Source organism: Marmota monax, unplaced genomic scaffold, assembly GCF_021218885.2.
Source record: "Marmota monax isolate L192 unplaced genomic scaffold, Marmota_monax_Labrador192_F-V1.1 WCK01_AAM20220418_F8-fsc00030, whole genome shotgun sequence".
Lineage (NCBI taxonomy): Eukaryota > Metazoa > Chordata > Mammalia > Rodentia > Sciuridae > Marmota > Marmota monax.
In genome coordinates this window covers 617,892-633,548 of record NW_026691988.1, presented here as the reverse complement: position 1 = coordinate 633,548, position 15,657 = coordinate 617,892, and the positions used below count along the sequence as shown (strand labels likewise).

Here is a 15,657-nt window from a genome sequence, read left to right as displayed (position 1 = left end):
TGTCGTAAGATTTACTTCCTCATATTTTTAAGGAGAATACATTTCCATCATTTACTGTTCATCCAAAAGTCTTTTTATTTCAACAACTTAGTTTGAGGGGTTTCACCTCTGAGTACCATTTTCTGTTTTCACATTAAGTTCTATTTTGTTGCCCTGCTTTGAGAATATTGTTTTAGATTACATTCTTAAAATATTTCAAAACTGATAATATTTGGCCCAGAATATAATTCAGTTCAATTTTTACTTAATAGTACACCCTTGGGGACCGTAAGTGCTTTCAGAATTCTTTATTTAATATATAACTCAATAAAGTGCTAGGTCAGGTGCAGTAGGTAGGATCAGTTCTAAATTAAGTTTTGGGATAGCATTTGAGTATCAGTAATATGTAAGAAAATGAATCATCTATCATGTGATTGGACTATAATGAATAAGTATATCATGAAAATTATATGAGTTAACTTTATATAATTTCTATTCTGCTTTTAAAACTTACCTTTTAAAATTTTCATAGAAGAGAATTCAAATGTTTGCTTGATCATGCAGTGTATTTGATCATTTTCTAGGAATTGTTTCTTTATAGTTGGATTTGTTTTAACTCACCTGTTTGTGCAACCTATAATACTTTTGCATAGCAACCAAATAATACAAAGTGGAATTAAACACTACTTGAGGGAATATGGCCATTTTGGAAATACTGAATTAAAAGTAAAGTCAATACCATAATAAGTCAAATGAAAAAGGATAATAGAAAAACGTGGAAAAATAATTTAATATGTGCTTTGTATTCAATTTGAAATGAGTTATAGATTTTTTTTCATGGTGAATATTAACATAATTAGCTTATTAAACTTCTGGCATGGTCAGGCATGGAGGTGCCTGCCTGTAATCCCAGCAGCTCTGGAGGCTGAGATGGCAGGATCCTCAGTTCAAAGCCAGCCTCACCAATTCAGAGAGGCCTGAAGCAACTCAGTAAAACCCATCTCTAAATAAAATACAGAATAGAGCAAGAGATATGGCTCAGTGGTCTCAGTGGTCAAGTGCCCCTGAGTTCAATCCCCAGTACCCCAAAACAAAACAAACAAAAAAACAAAACAAAACAAAAATACTTCTGGCATAACATTTTAAAACATGTGTTTTAAGATTATTTCATTTGGTCGAGCTCTTGCCAGCAAATGATATGGTAACATGATCTTTACTATTTAATATAAATTATTTTTTTTCTTGGCTATGTATCTATTCTGAGCCATTTTGATTTTCTAATCAACCAAATTATATCAGTTTGTTGCTGTTGAGATGAGTTTCTTTTACAGTTATGAATAAGGCATAGTATGGGCTATATTTCAAGTAAAACATCAGATTTATTCCAGAGTTCTTTGGTTTTTATCATTGCTCCCAGTTTGGGGGGATGTTGAGAGAGAGAGAGAGAGAGAGAGAGAGAGAGAGAGAGAGAGAGAGATTTTTAATATTTATTTTTTAGTGGACACAACATCTTTATTTTATTTTTATGTGGTGCTGAGGATCGAACTCAGAACCCCGCACATGCCAGGCGAGCGCGTTACCACTTGAGCCACATTCTCAGCCCCAATGTTAAATATTTTTATTCAGAAGTGTCTATGCTTTTTTGCTGGTAATTTTGAGAGGATATTAATTAAGTGATATTGAGTAACAGAGAACATAATATCAATGCTAAGTTTTCAGAAGAAAAAACATTATTCAAATAACTTATGTTATTAATCCATGTATTTGTTATTTACATCCTTCCTAATGTCGAGAATGATTTGAATTTAATAGAATATACAAGATTTAACAGAAGAACAATAAATTGATATGAAAATAAAAAAAAAAACAATGATACTAAGGTTTAAAAGAAATTTAGTGGACAATGAGTATAAAAGATATTGTATGTCATATAGTCTTATGTTATTAGAAGATACCATAGATTTAATTCTGAATGTATTAGAACTTAAAGCAAAATCTGTATTATTTAGTAACTATGGTATTTATTTTACTTAAAAGAAATAGCTAATATTTATCAATGATATTCTAAAAACTAAGCTCAGTGTTTGACACTGGATTATCTTCTTTAATTGTTGCAGAGGCCCTACAAATTGGTGATGTTGTTAAACTTTCTATTTCCACAAAAAGAATCTCAGAGAAGTGAAATGTCCTTCTTGAAGTCACACAGCTTCTAAATGGTTGATAAGGAATGTGAATCCAGATGAGACTCCAAAATCCATGAACTTATTTAGAGAAGTCATAGTTTTTATAAGAAAAAAATGTCTGAAAAATATACTTGTCTTAATTCAGAGGATAAGAAAAAAAAAGTATATATATATATATATATATATATATATATATATATATATATATATATCCCCTGTGGGGTCCAGGCTTGATTTAAGTATCAAATAGAGAATGTCCTGAGGAAGGTCTGTGATACACATCCTTCAGGCAATCCTCGTGAATCACTGCTACCAAATTCTTTTGTCTTAAGGCTGTGAACAAATTGAGTTTCCAAAAGGTATATCTCCTATGAGCAGTTTATATTAAAGCTAGGGAGAGGATGTGTTTGTCAGAGTTTTTGTAACTTTGTCCTCATCAAAACTTAAAGAAATACTCTCTAAGAGATATGGAAATGCCAAAATCATTCAAAATTTTGATAAATATCCAATGTATATTAGTCAGTTTTTTTGTCATTCGGACAAAATACTTGAGAAAAAAAAAAAAAAACTTAAGAAAAAACAAGTTAGAGGAAGAAGGATTTATTTTGGTTTATAGCTTTAGAGATTTCATTCCATGGTCAGCTGGTTCCATTATTTTGAGCCTTGTGAATCAGAACATCATGGCAAAGGGATACAGTGAATGAAAGCTGCTCACTTTATGGCAACCAGGTGACAGACAGAGAGAGAGGGAGAGGGAGAGGGAGGGAAGGAGGAAGAAGGGGCTGGGGTCAACATATATGCTGCCACAATACAAACCTGGTGAGTAATTCCTCCAACTAGGCCCTACCACCTATAGTTTTTACGGCTTTCTGATTATTGAACCAAATTTGAATCTCTCAATGGATTCATCTATGAATACATAATACATAATGCAATCATAATATAGACATTTCCCCAAATCCCTAAAACTGAACATTGCTGAATTGGGGATCAAGATATAAGTCTTTAGAAAACACTTCAAATCATAGCACAATACTACTTCTAAATAGTTCGAAGCATTTTTTTATGTATGTTTAAAAATATTTATTTATTTATGTATCTTTAGTTTTAGGTGGACACTTTATTTTGTTTTTATGTGTTGCTGAGGATCGAACCCAGTGCTTCATGCATGCTAGGCAAGCACTCTACCACTGAGCCACAACCCCAACCCCTATGTATGTTTTACTTTTCCATCTACTTTTTCCTATTGAACTACAATTGCTTTATTCCATAAACTTTTATGAAAAAGATAGATTAACTTTTAGTTTCATTAATATTTTATTAATACCTGAACATTCTTTCATAGTGCTTTGTGAAGTTATAAATTAATTTTATAACTAATTTTATCCAAGCAGACATATATTTGAAAATTTGTTTTAGTGAAGGCAGTGAGGGGAAAACAATAATTTTATTGGTTATAAAAATTTTAGTCATTTTTTACCTAATATTCTGAACATTTCTGGTCTGCTTTGTATACATTCACATATATAGTTATATATACACACACATCTATATTTGTATATATATGCTAATTGTTAGGGCTTTTTAAGTTTCTAATGCACTGATTTTTCCAATGCATTATCATTGGTTTGAAAGTTTAAAGCATATGAATAAGGAAAAAGAAGAAAAAAATGTATTAAGTATATAAAATGGCCTATCTATTTAAATTTTAGATTTTAGTTTTTCATATATTTATCATGTAGAAACATAAATTAAGTTTACTAATTTTGTGTCTAAAATTCTCTATGAATTGCCATTTAGCTTTCATTCTTTTATTGATGAACCTTAAATTATTTCTAGATTCTTCCAAACACAACAATGTTATTGTGCACATTCTTATTGATATTGCTTTTCTCTAATTTTTTTTAGACGTTGAATGCGGTGCTGAGAAGCCAGTGCCTCACACATGCTAGTCAAGCGCTCTACCACTGAGCCACAACCCCAGCCCACATAATGTCTTTTTAAAAACATGTATCTGTCTGGGTGTGGTGGCACACACCTGTAATCCCAGGGGTTCTGGAGGATGAGGCAGGAGGATCACAAGTTCAAAGCCAGCTTCAGCAATAGTGAGGTGCTAAGCAACTCGGTAAGATCCTGTCTCTAAATAAAATATAAAATCGGGCTGGGATGTGGCTCAATGGTTGAGTGCCCCTGAGTTCAATATCCGGTACCAAAAAGAAATTAAAAAAAAGAACACAACACACACACACACATACATACATATATATACACACAATATATATACATAAAATTAGAATGATAATGTGATATGGTATATCCATTTCACTTTTTATTAAAAATTATGAAACTCTAACCCAAAGTGTCATATTTGTTAATGGTCTCCTCTATTACAGTCCCAATTGCTAAATGTCTTCACTTGAATTTTATATTGTGAGACTTTAACTCTGGGCAGTATAAGTGTAAAACTGAAATTTGAGTGTACAACTGATTTTATATTCTCAATTATCTTTATTTACCTAATTACTCAAAGTTTTCATATCTCATTTTTCTTACTGGATTTTGATATTTCCTTCATAAGTGAATTCTGCCAAATCAATGTTGATCATTTCTTTTTTCTATCCTCCACTCTTTGAACTTTTCGTGTGAAAGTTTGGAAAATCTTCCTTGTCTGAAATGTGTTTCCAAATGTAGAAAACACTTGAATTTTTCCCAGTTTTTCTTCAGTTAATTTCATTTTTCTATATGTTCTCTGCCATTTTCCAAATGTTCCTGTTCTGTGGCCTTCCTCCCACACCCAACAATTTGTTAAGTGTTTTGAATCTTCCCCCAACTCCACCTGTTTTTTTCAAAATTGTAAGCCTTTTTAAAGCTGTATTCATTATATATGTACATTAGCAAACCAGTTTATTTCAGCAAAAAAATCAAAAAGTAGAAATTGGCTTAAGACTAGTACTATATTTCATAAGAACTTTTTAAAGATGGAGATATTCATGGTATTGGAGCAGATGCATGTTGTTTTTTATCCGAAGTTAGAAAAGTTGGTGATTTAAAGGTTGAACAAAATAAACTATAGAACAGTTGAGTCAACTTATTAGTTATTTCATATACAAAGCACACATAAAATAGGAAGCTATTAGTAATCCAGTATAACCAGGGGTGAAGGTTTTCTTTTATGAAGAATGTGTCTGAAAATAAGCAGAAGGTTATAACTTCTGAGATCAAGAATTATGGCTCATGCTTTATTGAAGAATACACATATTTTTCCATGTGTGCTATACCTCTGGATTTGAACAATTATTGTGTTAAAGTATTTCCTCTTTGACTCACCATTAATGTTCCCTTTCAAATAACTTTATATATGAATTTTTAATTTTTTAGTTATATATGGACACAATATCTTTATTTTGTTTATTTATTTTTATGTGGTGCTAAGGATCAAGCCCAGTGCCACACATATGCAAAGTAGGCGCTCTGCCACTGAGCCACAACTCCAGCCCTATATATGAATATTTGTGTGTGTGTATGTGTGTGTTTGTGTGTGTGTGTGTGTGTGTGTGTGTGTGTGTGAGAGAGAGAGAGAGAGAGAGAGAGAGAGAGAGCGAGCTAGTTTATACAGTAGCTTCAGTGGTAACCACTGGCAGGAAAGACATCAAGTTACCTGTGGGGTATCCACCAGAAGAAAAGAAGCAACAAGGGATTTGTGTCAAGGGAAGGTGATGGAGGGGACTAGAAAGTACCCCTCTAAAACAGGGAATCTTAAATTGTATGTCCTTGAGTGAATTTAGGCCACTGGAGAACCAGCACATTAAAAAAGAAAGAAAAATTTTCTTTCTTCCACTAATCTCTAGTTCCAAATTAACATTTCCTTTCTTTGTAACTTGTATGTAAACTACAATTGTGTTAGTAGTACCCATGACTTTGTCTCTAAGAAACATCACTGATTTATATCATGTTATAAATGTTGCAGATAGCTTGTAATACCATTTATCTTATTATTGTTTGCTTTCAAATTATAGAAGTTATTCAACTTGCTTCTGTTTAATACACTAATAAAGTAATACATTTAGTAATACATCACATATTTAAATTAAAATTTATTGACTTCAATCAATAATAAGTGATTTTGGGTGTCATATTTTTGTTTCTTTATTTTGTGAATTTTTAAACTTTCCTCCCTTGGGACTAGACCTCAATAGTCTATCCAAGAGAACCATGACATAAAGTGTAAAATGCATTCTCCAGGAGGTATGCTACTTTAACTTGTTTATAATTTTCTTTCTGTTCCTCCTGTGGCTATACCTCTTCCAATTTGATCTGTCATCAAACATAAAGTTACATAGGAAACTGAGAAACATGTTTTTATGCAGCTATACTTAACTCACAGCATAGTCTAATTTATATGGATTAATATATAGCCAATATCATAAGGAAAAGAAGAATTTGTAACTTTTTAAAGGCCATCCCATCCAAAGAGATTCAAAACTTCACAGTGAAGAAAAGGTAGAATGAAACTGCATTTTGTTCTAATAAGTGATGGCATAGAAATATAAGAAGTTTCTATTCCTTAATAGTCAGTAGGTTTTGTTTTGATAATCTCAGGTAATTTTAAGAGCAGTACTTTACTCAGTGATAAATCAGCATCTACAATTTTGCTAATTATGTAGAACAAAACCAGAAAGCAAAAAGTCTGAGTGCTGAAGTCCCATCTCTGTCCTCCCTGGGGACTGGATGGCCATCCCTGAGCAGGGTTTACTACAGACCTTGTCAGTATTTGTAGCTTTCTGCAACTTGTTTTATTTCCCAATTTTCACCACTAATGGACCTCTTCCAGGTAGAGTCAATTGTTAAGTGGGTATGTCTCTTTTCTTTCATTAATTGAGCACATAAAGAGGCATTTGGCTCATTCTTGAGTTGAAATATAGCTTTCACCAAGGATTTGACAATTAATTATCTCTAAATATATTTGGATGTATTGCTTTTGCCTCAGGCTCATTCTGTGCGTGTGAAAATTGTTAGGACATTTTTTAGGGAGTGTATGACCTATGCCCATGTTCTGGCTTTTCCACTATATATGACACAGTAAACCCTAGAAAAAAAAAGCCCAGTTTTTTTTTTCTTTTTTCTTTTTCACAGATGAGAAACACCCAGAGGAATACAGGGAAGAAAATGAGATAAAATAGAATAAGATTACAGGGAAAAATATAAGTTTCAGTTCAATGGCAGTTGTATTGTATATCATATATTTTATTCACACTTGTAAGATTTATGTCTTAAAGGATATAAAAAATAGTTTATCAGCTTATAAAATTTGAAACTCTTATGGTCTAACATAAGAGATAAACATCAAAACTAGTATCCTCATTACGCTGTATAATGGTGTATTGGTACTTGCTGTTACTTAAATGTCAGCCCAATTTCATTTTTGTAGTGCTGATGTTAACCTTGTAAGCTCTAAATTGTCTGGAAGTTAATGGTCTGTTCTATGAGTTTAATAGTTCTTAGTGAAAGAATATTAGATTATATTATGCAGTTTGATATGTAACTTGATCTCTACCTCATGATCATAAATATGACACACTCTTGGTTGAAATTAGGGACTTTTTTCTGCTGCTGCTATCTTCTCAATAAGTGAATAATTTTATTTTTTCTTTCTATCTTAATAAATTTATTCATCTGCCCATCCTCACACCCAGGTTTAGGAGTGGAAAAAAAAGAATGAAAATGAACATATGTTCTAAAGAGTAGTTTGGTTTTTTTTCATAACCAAAATTTGAAAATTATTATATTAAAGTTGATAAATTCTGAAGCATTATGTTCTGTCAAGACCCATATATGACCTTGTTAGACTTTGGTAGAATAGTATTTTTTTTTTAATTTTATAAGAGTTAAATTTGAATTGAAGCTAATGTGACTGACAAGAGGGAAATAGGAGCAATTGGCTTGCACTAAACAAGTTTGAATGGTTGTTAATGTGAATGACTTTCAGGCAGTGAATGTCAGAGAACAGTAGATTACTTTCTTTACCTCAGGCATTTTTAAGCCATCTCCTGTGGTAGACTGACATAATTTCTCTCTCTCTCTCTCTCTTGAAACTGGGAAGCAGAGTAATTGGAGTCTGGTAATTTTGGCCTATGGCTGATGAAGATAAATCATAACGAGCTGTGGAATACACACTGACAATTCACATAGGGTTAGTAGAACATGAACTTTCAGTAATGCATTAATCAAATATTGTTTCTTTCTGATTTACACTCAAGAAAGTCAGGGTACTCTAAATTGTGAATGCAAGCATCATTTGGTATTTTTGACTGAATTTCATACGCTAAAATTGTTTCCAAAATTATAAGCTATTGTGTTCTTTACAAGTCCTATTCTTTCCATTAGGTCCATAATATATGATTTTGAGCTAGCATTCATAAACTAAAAGTAGTTTATTTTAACATCTGGCATTTTGAGCTAGGTGTTAACATAATAGAGGTGGAAGAGCATTCAAGACCATCTGGCCTGGCCTCTCTTCTTAAGGCTCATAAATGTTTAAATCATCTTCAACAGATGGAGGTATATTTACCTAAAATTTTGTAATAATAGGCATTCTAAAACTTTGTCCAATAGCTCATTTGTTTTTCATTTGCTCACTCCAACTGCTTAGAGAGTCTATATTATATTTAACTTAATTCATTTAAATTCATCTTTTAACATTATTTCAAGAGCTTTTCAATTCTAAATAGGCTCAATGTTTCAAATGTTCAATATAAATTTATCAACCACATACATACACACTAATATTATGTTCAATGCATTAGACATTGTTCTAGAAGTATTCACCTGCATCAATGCATTCCATTCAACAAATGGATGAGCTTACATTTTGTTATCATCTTCATTATAAATTTTAAAAAGCAAGGTTCAAGAAAGAGAAATGACAGGGCCAGATAACATGACTAAGTTAAGATAGTGGCAACAGAAAATTTTGGATCTAAAGTATGGCAACTCTTTCCCACTAAGGTAGCTCCTAGTGTTAAAAGTTAGAGCTTATTTCCTCTTGAGGGTACTTTTCTATGGCTGTGTTTTTCCCCACTTCCCATCATTCCATATTTCTTTGTTCAGTTAGTACACATGTATCTTGTGTTTTTCAAATGTTTTTTTTTTTTTAATGATTCCCCCCCATCCTTTTTAGAATCCGTCCCCACAATCTTTCCTCCTGAAATTTTGAAACCACAAATATATTGTATACCTGTTTATGTACTGAATGTTAAAAAAGAAAAAGTAATGTTTTTGTCTTCTCCAAAGACCCACACTTACCCCCTTGAGAAAAAATTGGGTTTTTCAATATTATTCTTTTTTACTGCATAAGTATGCATTTGTTTTACTTAAGATGAATGATATATTAGTTTGTTACAGTATGAGGAATATAAATCATAAGTAATAATTGTCACCTTTGAAATTATTTGAGCTTTCCAATGCTCTGAAATAGGAATAATTTTGAAAAAATATCAGGGCATAATTGAAATTTAACACTTTTATAACAAAATATATATAACTTGCACTATTTTTAAAAATCCCTCAGGATATAAGTAAACACAGTCTCTGTTATTTTGTCTATTCTTTAGACCTTATACTAAATTTTTTATTTACTCACAAACCACCCATTTCTACTATAAATCCACAGTCCTCTGTTTTGACATCACACCCTATTGTCATAGAAATGATTGATACCTCACATTTATCTTAATGTCTTTGCAGTAGTTTTTTAAGGAGATTGTTGGGAAAAAAATTGACTTTATTGGCACTAGTGGACTTTTAAGGATAATGCACCTCCTTTTATGGTCATTTTCATTTTCTTTTAAAATACAAGAGTTTGAAATTGGTACTTTAGAAAGTACAAAAACTTTGTCATTCCTTAATTTCTGTTAAAGCCATAAAAGGATTTTTACAACTTTTATTTTTTATCTTAAATACAAATTTATCCTGCAACAAGTGGCCAAGCAACTGTGGTAACTGAATATATCTACATTTGTCATGTTATGCAAAAATACAGCAGTTAGGAATAAACCTCATTGGTAGGCTCTCATCCTAAGGAAAGAAGACAAAAGATGATGGAAATTACTTGGAGCTTTTATATGTAGCCCGTGAAAAGTTCTAGTCTGGGGACTTCAGTCTACTTCATTGGACCAAAAACATGATCAATTGAATCTTTTTTTTATGTATTTTTTTAAAATTTATATATGACAACAGAATCATTACAATTCTTATTACATATATAGGGCACACTTTTTGATATCTCTGGTTGTATACATAGTATATTCATACCAATTTGTGTCTTCATACCTGTACTTCGAATAGTAATGATCATCACATTCCACCATCATTAATTACCCCATGCCCCCTCTGATATCAAAGAAAACATTCGGCATTTGGCTAACTTCACTTAGCATTATCTTCTCTAACTCCATCCATTTACCTGCAAATGCCGTGATTTTATTCTCTTTTATTGCTGAGTAATATTTCACTGTGAATATATGCAGCATTTTTTAATCCATTCATCTATTGAAGGGCATCTATGTTGGTTCCACAGTTTAGCTATTATTGTGAATTGTGCTGCTATAAATGTTGATGTGGCTGTGTCCCTGTAGTGTGCTGTTTGTAAGTCCTTTGGGTATAGACCGAGGAGAGGGGATCAATTCAATCTTGAAACAGAAAATGTTTCAAACCTATTTGTGATTATACCCAATTTCATTATTAACATAGATAAAACTGAAGACTGAGGTTTTAGGATCTCTTCCTTATTCACTGATCCAAACTTCTTTTTTTCCATGAAATTATTTTTATGCTATACTGAATGTTACAATTTTTCACACCTTAGAAAGGCATTTCAGTAGTGTCTTTTTTACTCAAAACTAATTTTGGTCTCATTGACTAACCTATGTTTATTCAGCAATTAAAGGGAGTGCTATACAGTGAATCAAACACAAGATTTTGGACCTCAAAATGATTTTTTTGTGTGTATTAATCCTGAGGAGTTAAGAGAAAACTTGAAAAATTATTACCTTTGAGGAATACTGATGTCAACTATTATATTTTCCACATACATATAGAAAAGAAGCATAGGTATAAATCTTAGGTTGAGGCATAGAAAGAAGTAATCATTCTTCAAAATTCAAATGAGGAGGAAAAAAATGAAAAGCTTTAACAAATGATCATTTAATACAGGTTTGAGAGAGGAAAAGAAGCCTGAAGTGGTCATAGGCAAGTATGTTTTGAGTGACTTTAAAGGTCACATATTTGAGAACACTAGTACTTCACATGGCTTTAGATGAAGGATGAAAAAAGAATAAGAAATAAAATCCAGGAAGCTTATGTAGCTCTACATAAATTAACTCCTGGTGATTTGTTTTAAAATGCCTATGTATCATGGTTAAAGCATTCAGACTTTCCTCAGTGGCCTTGACCTTCCACTATTAAATGTGCACTTTGTTCCCTTTCCAGGGTAAGCACAACTTGTCAATACAACCGAGACAGAGAGGCCATTCATTTAAAAAGTTGTTGTTTCATCCTGGATGATTTAAAATTATTTTTCTTGAATATTTATGCCTTTGGAAGAGAGATAAAGTCATTTAAATGCTGTAGATATTTTTTGACCACTCACAAGCTGCATACAAAGCCAAAACAAATATCAAGATACTTTAGCAGTTGAAAACATGTCATTCATTATAGTTTTCTTGTTTTATTTGGTCATCTCTAATGTACTTTATATATTTACTTCACTTAAATACCGATGAAATGTACAACTATCTATATAATCATGACAAAATATCATGTATGTTTTAGGAAATAAGTAATCTTTATAAGTCTTAAAGTATCTTTCCCATTTTAAAAAAACATAAGTGAAAGAAGATGTTGAAAGGATGCAATAATATCAAGAAGTTTAAAGAGATTTTGTAGAGAATCAATAGCCTGTGCTCAGGTATGAAAGCATAATAATTTTCCATGGGTTTAAGAGCAACATCCTGTGATCAGACATGCTAATACCTCTGTAGATAAAGCAGGGAGGATAATTAAAAGTATAAACTGCCTCATCATAGTTCAGAATTTGAATAAACTTCTAATTTTCATAACATTTTCTCTGAATTTTATATAAATGATTGTGGGATTGTATTAACTCATTTACATTCTCACAATAACATGATAAGTTATTATTAGACTCATTTTAAACGAAAGGAAACCAAAAGAGAAGAGAGTTAGGTCATTTTTTCTGGGTTGCACAGTTATTAAAAGGAGGACCCAGGCAGCCTGACCCCCACAGTGCTGTGTGTACTTAACCAGGATGCTACCTGCTGCTCTGATAAACTTTTCTGTGTGATGTACACATACAGACACAAGTATACACAGTTGATCAAGAACCATTTAGAAGCAGATCCTGGAAATTCTATATATTTATGTCATTTTTAAAAATAAACATTATTTCCTAATAACTTTCATATCACATTTGTCCTTTATTTGTTAATGAGTATCACTTATTTTTTTCTATTCTCTAGATAATCTTTGTGGAAGCTTTTGTGCATCTTATATTTTGATTTTTAAGAAATTCCACCTTTTTTATTTGAGATATGATTTTTGATGTAATAGCTTGTACTAGGAATTGCAACTCTGACAAAGATTACAGAAAAATATTTAGGTGCCAAACTATAAGCACTCATAGTAAATCATTAGCAAAAATGTAATCAAAATTCTAATTTATAAAAATGTATAGTAATTATTACATGAATACAGAATTTATAGTTCTTAGAGCTAATGAAGAAACTTAGGGATGCATAGGCTGCCCACAATACCATGCTTACTGATGCCAACCTCAGCACTTATGGTCCTTCCTCATGTTTACAGTTTGTAATAACATATCCCTGATCTAGTAAATTTTCAATTATCCAATCTTATGTAGCTCTTTGGAAGAATGACTTATACTGCATTCGAACCACAAATTATACAGGAGCCTGAAACATCTTCTAACACCAAAAAAATAAGGAAGGAATCAAAATTTAGTATTATATAAAGATTGAGGAGCTACCTTAAAGTCACTCATTCTAGACAACAATGAGATAGTCTGAGAAACAAAAAAAGGAAGGACAGTTTAATAGAAGAAAGAAAGTAAATAACTTCAAGAGATTAAAACGAATATGTTAAAATAAGTTTATAACGATGATTTACAAAATTTATATCATTGATGATCTTTGGATGATGCTAAGAAATCAAAAGTTACAAATAATAGGGAAAGAATCAAACCTGCTCTTACTGAATTTACTATAATTCAGGGTAAAGAAATAGTAGAAGACAGAGGCCCTTTTTACCTACTTTAATAATTCAGAGAAAAATAATCCCAATTTGGAATTATTCCAACTAATGATTAAGGAAGAAATGATGGAATTATATTTTCTCTTTGTAACTTGAAAATAAGTTTAGTTGGTAATCATTAATGGCTGTTAACGTTCTGAAAGAAAGACCAGTGAATATTCTGTGCCTCTTATAAGAATGAAATATTCTTGGAAAAATTAAGTCCTAAATCTGATCAAGGATCTATAACTAACCATCAATATAAAGAAAATTCTTGGAATTTTGATATGTGTAAATAATACTAAGCATCTACAAAGCTAGGATAAGTAATCCTGCTTCTTTTGTCACAAAAGTGCAATGAAAGAGGGAGAATGGAAGGACACAGTGAGACAAAAAGAGAATTTATAAATTAAATGGGACATAAATGTCATATCAGCCAAATACAATATGTGAACATAGTTTAGATCCTGATTGGAATGAATAAACAAATAATTATTGAAACTAGGTATATGAGTGTTATACCATTCTGTCTTTCTATGTTTAATATTTTCTATAATAATCATAAAATCAAATATAATTTTGTTCATGTAGTTGTATTTTCATCTCATATTACTATCCATGTTACAAATAATGGCATTCTAGAATAGCTGAAATCGGGTATCCTTTTCATTACTTTCAAAACTGTCTCTATTTATATTTTTATTTCCTCTTTGTTGAAGTACTTCCATATATGAGTCCCCCTAACACACACACAAATTCAGTTGCTTTTAGTTATTTACATTGCATTGTGGTCACAAAATGAGATAGTTCAATTTGTGCCTTCTTGAAATTTTTAAAAACTTTCCTTCATTAATCAAGTCAATTTGATTTTTATTTTACAGACATGTGTAGATTGTGTTAGAAGGAATTCTCCCTTAAACTTTGGTAGATTACTATCATTAAACCTTTCTTGTTATTATATGAATAAATTCTGCTGAGTGATTATTTTTTTGTAGATATCTCTTAGAAATGCTCATGATCGATATAATTAAAATTTAATTTTAGGGCTGATAATGTAGCTCAGTTAGTTGTAAAACATTTGACCTGCATGGGTGTGGTCCTGAATCTTGTGCACAGAACCACACACACAAAAATAAATAAATAAAAATGAAAATAAATAAATAAATTTTACTCAATTTCTCCCTTTTTATTCCCCTAATGCTTTTTGCTATTGGCATTCTGAAGCTATATTTTTCAAAAGAGATCCATGATTGTTATAAATTCATTATGAGTTGAATTATCTCTTTCATCAATATTCAGTATCTCAATTGTAAATTATGAATATATCACAATCATTTATTAACAAATATCTCTATGAAATATGATATGCAGATGAGATGACTAAATTATATATCACAATTAGACCCTTATGTTAAGTCTGAGCAAATAAACCTGGACTCAGGTGTTTCTATCCTTATGAAATTCTTTTATCACCCTTATGGCCTGTTCCAATCATAAATCAATCCTTAGCTAAAGAATACACGATTATGAATTTTTAAGCTTCCACCATTATTATTGATAATACTTGCAGAGTTTCACTTTTTTCTTAGGATCATGGAGGGTGAAGCACATTTTGATAAATGGAAGGCCTAACTAGACCTTTATGCTAGATATCATAAACCCTTTTTACCTATTTTAATATTTCAGAGAAAAAGGACCTTCTTTCTTGAGAGTGTTGGATGAATAAATTTCCATCAAATGAGATGATTAACAAGGTCTTGCTGAATTTCATATTTTTCATTTAGCAGGTATTGTACCTGAAACGTTGTCAATGCCTGTCAGGATGTGTTGTAATGCCTGTATCCTAAATTCTTTATAACCTGGCTTATTCTTAAAGGGGAGGCAACATATTTACTTATATTCATTGTAAATGGAAAGATGGATTTCAAAATGTAGAGCTGGGTTGAAAAATTGTAGTTTTAATAATCCAGACACCTGATAGTACAGGTTTAGAATCTGAGTCATTTAAATAAAATTCTGGAAAACAAGTTTTCTTTTATACAGTAAATATACTGTAATTAATAGGAAAGTCCACATGGTAGATGATGATGAGCATTAGTAAATAGACTTAACTATTTTCATATTCCATGTATTAATGGCTTCCTCAAGCCTGTCCTGTTTGCATCATACC

The 15,657-nt window shown here is 31.4% G+C and overlaps 1 protein-coding gene across 13 annotated transcripts in view; it reads left to right on the top strand.

Annotated features, from left to right (window-relative positions):
• Positions 1 to 15,657, top strand: part of Ptprk (protein tyrosine phosphatase receptor type K) — a 560,796-nt gene that overhangs the window by 338,795 nt on the left and 206,344 nt on the right. The gene's annotated exons all lie outside the window — the stretch shown is intronic.